Consider the following 9,390-nt stretch of genomic DNA (forward strand, 5'->3'; position numbering starts at 1 on the left):
TTTGCCCACTGTGGAGGACATCACCACTGCTGCTTGATTTGTCCTGTGATGTGTGTACCGAGGCTGAGTCCAGAGACAATCCTAACCATTTTCAGGGGCTCAATCCCTCCCACCCGCATCCAAACCACGCTGACCTGCGAGTGGAGAGATGATGACTCCAGCAAAAAAAAAAAAAAAAAGAAAAAAGAAAATTCGGCCGGGCGCGGTGGCTCACGCCTGTAATCCCAGCACTTTGGGAGGCCAAGGCGGACAGATCGCCAGGTCAGGAGATCGAGACCATCCTGGCCAACATGGTGAACCCCGTCTCTACTAAAGTACAAAAATTTAGCCGGGCGTGGTGGGGGGCGCCTGCAGTCGCAGCTACTCGGGAGTCTGAGGCAGGGGAATCGCCTGAACCCGGGAGGCGGAGGTTGCAATGAGCCCAGATCGCGCCACTGCATTCCAGCCTGGTGACAGAGCAAGATTCCATCTCAAAAAGAAAAGAAAAGAAAATTTCTGGAATCCCTCCCATGCACATCCAAGCAGGGAAGAGGCCCCTCCTCCACTCTGGACATCTGGATGCCCCCAGCTTTCCCCGACCTTCGCACCCCTAGTCCTCTAATGTCCGGGAAAGGAGGTGGGCTCAGCCGCGATGGCGGTTAGGTGGTGGCACACTAAGAAACAGCGCATCTCCTCCGGGCAGTGGCCAGTTCAGACAAGAAAGGGGGCTGTGTGACCCCAGGCCCAGCAACTAGATGTCCACACTGATGTCCCCTCCAGACCCATCTTAATGGCCGCCCAGGGCTGTCTCGGGCCTCCTGGCAGCGCTGTCCGGCGCGTTCGAGGCGAGTCCGGGCCAATCACAGGCTGGAGACGCGCAACGCCGCGCCGGGTCCCGCCAGAGGGCGCCCCAGGCCCGCACTGCCCGGGTGGAGCTCGCTCGCCCGGATTCCCGCGCAGCTCGCGCCCCGCCTGCGCCCCACCCCGTACGGAAGGCTCAGCGGTCTGGCAGCGCCGGGAAGAGCAAGTCCAGGCTCTGATACATACCTGGGACATCGCCAGGCGGCAGGAAAGTGCGTCGAGAGCGCGGGGGTGAAGCGGGCGACCCGACGCCCACGAGTGTTCCTACGGGAAAGCAGGGCCTGCGCTCACCGAGGGCTCCGCGTGCTGTCCAGGGGCGGTTCCCCGCGGTGTCCACCGCCCAGCGCTTGCGGACAGCCCCGGGGGGCAGAGTGCCCGCTGACAGCTGGCCGCCCGCAGTAGCCTGGTTAAAGTTGAACCGCGCTTCCAGAGCGTGTGGGTTGCTCGCTAGGTCGCGATCCACTGCCTTCCACCCTCCTGGCCTCCGGTGATGGGGCGGGCAGATCGGCCTAATCTCCCCCACGTGCTGTGTGGCCCTTGTTAGAGGCGGAGGTTGATAAGGGCGAGCCCTGCTAGATCTCAGCTCCTTTCCGCAGCTCTGACACTTGCATTCCTCCCCCAGGGCACAGGTGAGCCAGGGCCAGCACCAGAAGTGACTATGATGGGCTCTTTAGGGACTGCTGCCACGTTCTCACCTGCGTGCCTCCGTTTCCCCTCTGGTATCTAAGAGAGAGTAGTTCAGGCGTTAAAGTGAGTTACGTTGCGAGTGGGAGTCAAATGAAGGAGGCCTGAGGTTCTGGTGGAGTGGGTGGGCCCAGAAATTGGTGTCCAACAACTCTGCATATTATTTCCTACTCATGAAATTATATCCATCCTCCAACTCTAGACTAAATGACAGTATGACCTGCAGTTGGACTTCATGGAGAACTTCCAAAATACAAAAGGGATAGAGAACAATTGCATTATCCACAGTCCCAGAACTGTTGGGAGAGCACAGACAACAGAGGTCACCACTGCTCCCTGAACACACCCTACGAGCCACAACCCCACATTTTACTTTTCTCACGCTCATTCCCATTTGCAAATGCACATCGATCTTCCACCTGACATTCCCAAGGACACACAGAGATGTGAGGAGTCAGAGCTACCCAACCAGCTTCCCCAAGAAGCCTCTAAATGTGCCCTGTGGAGTGGGCGTGCAGCGCCAAGCTTTTCACAAACCGCTGAACCCATCTCCACCTCCCACATGGCAGCAGTGCATAAGAACTCTGCTCAGTGAGGGGCGGGGAAGAGGAACTGAGACCCAGGTTTATTTCCTTATCATTTAAAAATGATGACAAGAAACAGATTTTTTTAGACAAAACCCAACAGGATTCTTCACTAGCGGACCTACATTACAAGAAATGTTTAAGAAAGTTATTCAGACAAAAGGAAAATGACATGAGATGGAAATTTGGATCTGCACAAAGGAGCACCAAAAATTGTAAACATATAGGTAAATTTAAAACTTTTTTTACTTTTTTTTTTTTTTTTTTTTGAGGCAATGTCTCGTTCTGTCGCCCAGGCTGGAGTGCAGTGGCACGATCTCAGCTCACTGCAACCTCCGCCTCCCGGATTCAAGCGATTCTCCCGCCTCAGCCTCCCGAGTAGCTGGGACTACAAGCGCCTGCCACCTTGCCTGACTAATTTTTGTATTTTTAGTAGAAACAGGGTTTCATCATGTTGGCTAGGCTGGTCTCGAACTCCTGACCTCAGATGATCCACCCACCTCGGCCTCTCAAAGTGCTGGGGATTACAGGTGTGAGCCACTGTGCCAGGCCCATTTTTACCTTTTTAATCTCTTTAAATGATAACTGGTTCAAGCAAATATAACAGTACGTTGTGGAGTTCGTAGCACATGCAGAATTAAATATATGAAAGTGATAGCACTTTCATAAAACATAAAAATGATGGAGGGAAATAGAAGTTACTAGGTAAGACTCTTACACTATATGTGACATGGTCTAATATTATTACCTCCACTGTGGAGGTAAAATGGCATCAGGTACTCAGTCTCAAAGAAGGCAGCATTGTGGAGTAGTACTTCAATAAAAAAAGAGAGAGAGAGAAACTAGCAAAAAAGAAAAAAAGAACAAGCAAATGGGATAAATAAAAAGAAATAGCAAGATGATAAACCCTTCTGTATCAACATATTAAATGTAAATGGTTGCCGGGTGCTGTGACTCACACTTGTAATCCCAGCACTTTGGGATGCTAAGGCAGGCAGATCACTTGAGGTCAGGAGTTCACGATCAGCCTGGGCAACATAGTGAAACCCTGTCTCTACCAAAGATATAAAAATTAGCCAGACGTGGTGACGGGTGGCTGTGATCCCAGCTACTCAGGAGACTGAGGCATGAGAATCACTTGAACTTGGGAAGCAGAGGTTTCAGTGAGCCGAGATTGCCCACTGCACTCCAGCCTGGGCAACAGAATGAGACTCTGTTTCAAAAAAAAAAAAGGTAAATGGTTTCTAAACACTTACTTAAAAGACAGATATTGCCATATTGGATTAATCCCGGCTAATTTTGTATTTTTAGTACAGACAGGATTTCACTATGTTGGTCAGGCTGGTCTTGAACTCCTGGCCTCAAGTAATCCACCTGCCTCGGCCTCCCAGTGTTAGGATGACAGGCATGAGCCACTGCGCCCAGCCAGAATATAAAAACCTTGAACAACACTATCAACCCACTTGACCCAATTGACATTTATAGACAACTCTATCCAAGAATACATTATTTTCACGTGCACGCTGAACATTCCCCAAAATAGATCATAGGCAGGACCATAAAACACATTTCATCAAATTCAAAAGAACTGAAGCCATTCAAAGTATGTTCTCTGACCACAAAAGAACTAAATTAGCAATCAGTAACAGGAATATTTCTAGAAAATCCTCAAACATTTGGAAACTAAAAAATACACTTACAAATAATGTATGGGTCCGCCAGGTGTGGTGGCACACACCAGTAGCCCCAGCTACTCGCGGAGGCTGAGGTGGGAGGATCACTTCAGCCTGGGAGTTCAACGACAGCTTGGGTAACATAGAAAGATCCTATCTCTAAAAAAAAAAAAAGTTTTAAAAAATATAGTAATGCATGTGCCAAGGAGGAAATCACAAAGGAAACTAAAAAAATTTTTCAACTAAATGAAAAAAAAAGTCAAAATTTGTGATACACAACTGAGGTTTCTAGCACAAAACGCCTACTATAGTGGTCATTCTCAACCAGGAGCAATTCTCCCATGCCCAAGACATTTGGCAATATCTGAAGACACTTTTGGTTGTCACAGCTGGAGAGGGGTGCTGCTGATATCCAGTGGTTATAGGCCAGGGATGCTGCTAAACATCCTGTCATGCATAGGAAATTCCCTACAACAATTACAAAACCCCAAATGTCAACAGCGCTGATGCTGAAAACACTGCTAAATTAGAAAAGCCTCAAATAAATGATTTAAGCTTCCTCACTAAGAGACTAAAAAAAGAATACCAAAGTCAGCAGAAGAAACAAATAAACTACGTGCAGAAATCAATAAAACAGAAAATATCGAAAAGTAATAAAACAAAAAATAGTTCTTAGAAAAAAATCAGTAAGATTGAGAAATCTCTAGCCAGACTAATGCAGAAGAAAGGGGTGAGGAGGGAGGGATAAGACATACATGGATCAGACGATTCTACATGGTTAAGAGGTCAGTTCTCCCCAAATTGATCTGTAGAACAATGCAATCCTTATCACAATCCTAGAAGACTTTTCTGTTGAAACTGGCAAGATGACTGTAAACTTTAAAGGAAGGCCGGGCGCAGTGACTCACGCCTGTAATCCCAGCACTTTGGGAGGCTGAGGCGGGCTGATCACGAGATCAGGAGATTAAGACCATCCCAGCTAACAGGGTATAAACCCCATCTCTACCAAAAATACAAAAAAAACCTGTGTGGTGACATGCGCCTATAATCCTAGCTACTCAGGAAGCTGAGACAGGAGAATCGCCTGAACCCGGGAGGCAGAGGTTGCAGTGAGCAAGATTGCACCACTGCATTCCAGCCTGAGCGACAAAGTGAGACTCTGTCTCAATAAAAAAAAATTAAAGGAAATGCAAAGGATATAGATTAGCCAAATCTTTTTTATAAATGAAAGAAAAAGTTTGAGAATGAATATTACCTGATTTCAACACTCTGAAAAGAATACAGTGAAGAAGACAGCATCATGGTTTGTTTGTTTGTTTGTTTGTTTTTAATTGTTGTTGTTGTTCTAAGAGAGAGGGTCTCAGCCAGGCGCAGTGGCTCACATCTATAATCCCAGCACTTTGGGAGGCTGAGGCAGGGGATCCCCTGAGGTCAGGAGTTCAAGACCAGGCTGTCCGACATGGTGAAACCCCATCTCTACAAAAATACAAAAATTAGCCGGGCTTGATGGTGGGTATCTGTAATCCCAGCTACTCTAGAGGTTGAGGCGGGAGAATCACTTGAACCCAGGAGGCAGAGGTTGCAGTGAGCCAAGATCACGCATTAACTCCAGCCTGGGTGACAAAATGAGACTCCATCTAAAAAACTAATAAGAGAGAGGGTCTCACTATGTTGCCCAGGCTAGATTTGAACTTCTGGGATCAAGTTTTCCTCAGGCCTCAGTCTCCGGAGTAGCTAGACTACAGGCATGGACAGCATGGTATTGATGTGTGAATAGACATAACATAAAGGGACAGAGTGAAGTCCAGAAGTAGAGCCACACCAGTATGGTCAATTGTTTTCAACAAAGAAGCAAAGGTGATTCAATAGTTACTTCAACAAAAAATGACTGAAAAATTAGACTTCATACCCAGGGATGGTGGTGCACATCTGTAGTCCCAGATACTTGGGAGGCTGAGGCAGGAGGATTGCTTGATCCCAGGAGTTTAAGTTTACGATGAGCTATAATCGCACCACGGCACTCCAACTTGGGCAACAGAGCAAGACCAAGTCCCCTGCCCCACAAAAAAAAGAACTTCCATATGCAAATAATAACAACTTGAAATGACTCATAGACCTAAATATAAAAACTAAAACTAAAACTAAAACTTCCAGAAAAAATGAGGGAACATCTTTGTGACCTTGGGTCAGGCAAATATTTCTTAGGTTAGACATAAAACCCACAAATCACAAAAAAAACTAATACATTGAACTTCATTTAAAAAAAACCCCAAACCCCAAACTCCTGTTCTCCAAAGACACTGTTAAAAAAAGGAAAAAAACAAACCACAGACAAGAAAAAATATTTGCAAAAGACATCTTAAATAACTTTTGTCTTTTACCAGCAAATAATAAATACAGATGGCAAATCAACACATCAATAGATACTCAGCATAAACAGCCATTAAGGAAAAGCAAGTTAAACTCACAATATAGCACCACCACACATCTACTAGAATGACAAAAATTAAAAAGACTGACAATACTAAGTGCTGACAAAGAGGCAGAGCAACTGGATATCTCATATATTGCTGCTGGGAATGCAAAATGATTCAATCACTTTGGAAAAGATCTTGGCTGGTTTTTTTTTTAAATAAAGTTAAACATATACTTATCATCCAGCCCAGCAAACACAGTCCTAGATTTTTAGCTAAGAGGAATGAAAATGTATGTTCACACAAAGTCTTCTCTGCAAAAGGTTATATCAGCTTTATTCATGAAAGCAAAAAAATAGAAATAACTCATTTGTCTATCAACCGATAAGCGGAAAAACAATTTATGGCAGATTTATAGAACAGAATACCTCTTAGCAACCTAAAGAAACAAACCACTGATATAAGCAAAATTGTGGATTAATCCAAAGCATTATGGTAAGTGAGAGAAACTAGACACGAAAGACTACATACTGTCTAATATTTATATGAAGGTGTAGCCACTGGGCACAGTGGCTCATGCCTGTAATCCCAGCACTTTGGGAGGCCAAGGCAGGCAGATCAAGAGATCGAGATCATCCTGGTCAACATGGTGAAATCCCGTCTCTACTAAAAATACAAAAATTAACTGAGCGTGGTGGCGGGTGCCTATAGTCCCAGCTGCTCAGGAGGCTGAGGCAGGAGAATCACTTGAACCTGGGAAGCAGAGGTTGCAGTGAGCCAAGATCGTGCCACTGCACTCCAGCCTGGCAACAGAGTAAGACTCCGTCTCAAAAAAAAAAAAAAAAAAAAAAAAAAAAGGTGTAGCAAAGGCAAAAGGGTGGTGACAGAGGCCAAGGCGGATGGGGGAGTTGATGGCCAAGTGGTATGAGGAAATTTTTCAGGATGCTGGAAATGTTCTATATCATGACTTCAAGGCTGGATAAAGGTCAACTGATGCCTTAAACACAGCCCAACAATGATAACCCCTTGGCCCTTTCACTGCCTAAAATAAAGAACTTAGGGGTCCCTCACACAAAGCATCTGATGAGTTAACACTAGCCAGATCCAGGCAGCTATGTTTGCATTGAATGGAAGCAAAACTTCCCTGCCTTGAGACAGACACAAAGGTGATATCTGATGACACCTTCAAATCAAAGTTTTAAACTAGTCGCTTACCAGCCAAAGACAATTGTTTCTATTATTTTGCAGATTACAGTTGAACATGGCAGATAAAGACAATTACCAAAAAAAAAAAAAAAAAACTGACTAAAGTTGAGTATAGCTGTGAAAGTTAAGGGCAATGATACCTGGGGTAAGGGTGAGGATACAGGGGATGGACTCTCTGTAGTGTCCCCTTCCCTTGGTCCCCTAAGCAAATTCCTTTTTAACTTAATGATTATCCAAGGCTGCATGGCTTTTATCTTTTTATGCTGCCTCTCAGGTCCACAGCTCCAGTCCTAGAGATAGTGACAAGAGGCAGAGAAATTCTAGGCAGACAGGGGTGGGTCCCTGGTGAAGCCCCACCCTCAAGCCAAAAAGCCTGAGACCACAGCCCAAAGTGAGAACGTATATCCCTGTTTTCCTGCTTGAATGTTGCCTGTTCCTAAACCACCATGGTCCGGCCCTGCCCCATCCTGTGCCTATAAAGACCCCAGACTCAGTCGGTAGAGAGGAGAGGCAGCTGCATGTTGGGGACTATGGCCGAAGTCAGAGAGAACCAACTTGACTTCAGAGGGACAGCCTGATGGTGTAACTTCAAAGAAGAATCTGACCAGAGACTGCTGGACCTCAAGGGAAGATTACCTACGTCCCCTGGCCCCTTTTCAACTCCCTTCCCTCTGACAGCCACTTTTATCAGCAATAAAATCCCCCATATTCACCATCCTTCAATTCATTTGTGCAACCTTATTTTTCCTGGATGCTGGACAAGAGCTTGGGGGCCACAAGTATGAATACAAAAGGCTGTCACACTGGCCCTTTGCCATCACTGGTGGAAGGCAGCCACCTCACATGAAAAGGCAGAGGGCCCACTGAGCTGTTAACACTTAAGCTGTCCACGGATGGCAGAGCTAAAGGAGCAATGTAACGTGACCTCTGGGGCTTCAGGGGTCCCAGGCACCTCCATCCTAGATGCTGCCACGGGATCTGCCAGTGCCCAAAAGTGCTTGTCCTGGCTCTTGCACCTGCTCACCTGCATGCTACCTCCTGTGAGTGGTGCAACACAGCCAGTGAATGGAGTTTGCTCCTGCCAGTGCCAAGGTGGCCAGCTGGTTCCAGCACTCATGCACTCCAGTTCCTGTCTCATTCACTCACATACTCCCGCCTGTGAGGAGTTGAGAGCTGCAGGCTGAGTAAATGAGGCACCCTTGTTGCAAGTCCCTCGAAGGGGTCAGGGAAATATTCTGCTTCACTGGGGGGCCTATCCAGGATTCCTCAGAAGGGCAAGTAAATGCAGATCTGCTGGATCTGTCTCTTCACTTTTTTTCCTAAGACTTCTTGTCCTCAGACTTTCCCTCTGAGCTATGCCATTTGCAGAGGACAGGATGCAACCCTGCCACCTCTCTCTTTCTTTCAGGTGAAAGGAATGTTAGCTCTGTTTCCCTTCGAAGAGGTCTAGCCATGTGGGACCACAGGCGTGAACCACCGCGCCCAGACAATTTTTGCATTTTTAGTAGAGATGGGGTTTCACTATGTTGGCCAGGCTGGTCTCAAACTTCTGACGTCATGATCTGCTCTCCTTAGCCTCCCAAAGTGTTGGGATTACAGGCGTGAGCCACTGTGCCTGGCCCAATCCCAAACCCAATTCTAAACTTCAGGTTGAAGCTCTAGAAAGGAAAATCAGATCTGAGGGATTGGAAGCCAAGCAACAGGCACAGTATAAATGGGGAGGACGAATTCCTGCCAATTAAGCCCCTGCTTCATGGAAGGAGGCCACACTCCGTGGCATAGATAAGGCCCAAGGAACCCAAAGGTTGCCAACAGTAGGGGACATGGAGATGTAGGTGAGTGCAGATAATTCCTATTCTTTAGGCCCTCCCTGCTTCACGAGTGCAGGCTGTAATGGCACCTATGGGTGGTGTCCATCTAAGGTCACCAGGACTCGGAGATAAACATATAGAAGAGAAAAGAAGGATCCCTGTTTTCTCTTGGGGAAAG

This window comes from Papio anubis, chromosome 17 (genome assembly GCF_008728515.1).
Source record: "Papio anubis isolate 15944 chromosome 17, Panubis1.0, whole genome shotgun sequence".
Lineage (NCBI taxonomy): Eukaryota > Metazoa > Chordata > Mammalia > Primates > Cercopithecidae > Papio > Papio anubis.